Genomic DNA, 2,466 nt, shown 5'->3' with positions numbered 1-2,466 from the left:
AGTACACCTCAGTTTCCTTATTTGCATAAGCACATGTGGTTCCTTCGAGAATTAAATCAATTAATACATGTAAATCAATTAAAACAGTTACTGACCCTGAAGTATTCATGACACTTTAGAGGGGCCTGAAAGCCTTATATTTGCTTCTACCAACGCAGCTAAAACAAATAATAATTGTCAATGGTATACTGATTGTGGAGGCTCCCCTAGCCACAGAAAAGGTTTTGCCAACAGTTAAGAAATCCAACTCCTTCCCTTCCTGAAAATTTTGACCAACCACACAGACATTGAAATCGACCGTATTAGGAAGGACAAACTAGTCTTCATTTTTCCACTCATGGAGAGAGCTCTATTTCCCCTTTTGTAAAGTGAGGGCATAATCTTGCATATTTTGCATTTACTTATCTTTATTCTTCCTTTCCCAACTTATTCCAAATACCCAAATCAAATCTTTCTATGTGTGTAATTTATGTGTATTATATTAGCCAAATTTATAATAGCAAAAATATTTTCTAGTTATGTATTAGAGTTAATAATTACAATACTTTTGGATATGGGGGCCCTAATGGGAGGGCACAACACTGAGATTCTGATAATCCACCATAAATCTCCATTCATTTTGTAAATTTAAGGGCAGGCAAAACTTTGTTGTGTCTTTGTATGTTTAGCAGTCCAGCTACATGGAGTTTATTTAAACTAAGCGCAAAAGGTCATAATGTTTTCATGCAATACATATTTGGTTCTTTAAAAACAACTGTGACAAATAACAGAAAGAATTCCAGAATGCTACACTTGTGATCTATACAAAAAGCCAACATTTTGGACTGTACATAATTAAAGAAATGTCTCAAACACATTGCAATACTGTACTGCATGTACTATACTATATAGTACATAGAAGCATGCCTTAGGTGGGCATAGGAATGCAGCTTAAAAAAGGAAAAGAAATATCACATTGTAGCTACTCAATTTCTTCAAAATCACTGAGCAGGAAAAGCAACATTGAACTTCCACAACGTCTATACAGTACCCAGACTTAAATCAAGACTCTCTTCCTCTATTTTTGGTAAACAACTGCATGGTAAACTTAGATGACTTTTCTCCCTGGATTTTACCTGGTAGTGGCATTTTATTTTATTTTATTTTATTTTATTTTATTTTATTTATTTTTATTTAAAAGAGGGCAGGTTTGGCACTTTTATAATGATGTCATCAATGTTAATATCTCTCGGGATCTCGGGAAGATTCATATTCTTCACAGCTAATACAGTACAGGCTGGAGCTCCCACTAAGCCAGCCACAGATTTCTCCAGTTTATTTTGTGCATCAATCTGTGTAACAGTCTCATTCATGTTGGTCTCCAATACCACTCCCCCATCACCCTTTCTGCAGGAATATTGTGAACCTTGTCTACATGAAAACTTAAATCCAGCTCACAGAAATTTTCAAAACATTTGTCTAATGTTTCCATAAATAGTTGAATTAGATCTAAAATGACAAGTTCACCTTCTGAAAAATCCACACAGAAGACAACATATAATGTTGCATAATAGCTATAAATCAGTTTGTTGTCAGATCCTCCAATTAACAATTCTCTTTCTAGGAAATTGCAAACATTTCCATTGCTCTTAGATACCAAATGGAATGTGTCCCTGATGATTTGCTCCGGTGTATCTTCACCGTAGGGCTGGTAGAACTTGGTAAGCCACTGCTTCCCATAGTTATTGAAGCTGAGGATCACCTTGATCATGGCTGAGCTGGACGACTTGGTGGGTGCTGGGGGCCAGGGCAGGGGTGGGTACACAAGCCTTGCTTCAGGATCTTGACGGTAATCCTTCCAAAATTTGGTTGTTAAATGGAGAAGTCATGGGAATAGCAGCCCCTTTCTCTAAATAGGCTTTATATGATGAGTTTCAATCATTTAAGACTCCATTTAACATACGATGGAACATATTATTTATGTTAACTGGAGGAAAGTGTCCATGAAGTCCCATTTTGCCAAGACAATTTGTAAGTAACAAAGACTCAATTTAATATTATTACTCACTGAGGCGGGGTATCCATGACAACTATGGGACATTTTAGAGCAATGAGTACTATGGCAATGGGGAATTTACACAAGTCTATAGCTACTGTGGTTAAAATGTGGCATACCTGTATGTCCTCTGTTATATGTTCAGGAATTTCCCAAAGATTACAGGGACTATTTTGTTTATCTTTAGCTGGATCTTGAGGTGTAACTGTCATCTGAGCCTCAGTATTAATCAGTAATCAGCCATCAGTATTAATTTATATCATAAAGATTTGCCATTTGATGCATTTTCAACAATATTTATGGTTAATTTAGAACCTATATTGTTCAAAGTGTATTTGTAGATTAGAAACTATATTGTACAGTATTTGAATTGGTGAAAAAGGCAACATCTCTTTATCTTTTCTCAGCTTTATTGAGGTATGATCGGTATA

General features: G+C 35.7%; 1 pseudogene; it reads right to left on the bottom strand.

Moving 5' to 3' along the window:
• Positions 1 to 1,168: 1,168 nt before the first annotated feature.
• Positions 1,169 to 2,258, bottom strand: LOC131502420 (AP-3 complex subunit sigma-1-like; annotated as a pseudogene).
• Between the last annotated feature and the right edge of the window lie 208 nt (positions 2,259 to 2,466).

The sequence above is a fragment of the Neofelis nebulosa genome, chromosome X (genome assembly GCF_028018385.1).
Source record: "Neofelis nebulosa isolate mNeoNeb1 chromosome X, mNeoNeb1.pri, whole genome shotgun sequence".
Taxonomy (NCBI): Eukaryota; Metazoa; Chordata; class Mammalia; order Carnivora; family Felidae; genus Neofelis; species Neofelis nebulosa.
This window is presented reverse-complemented; position numbering and strand designations above follow the sequence as displayed.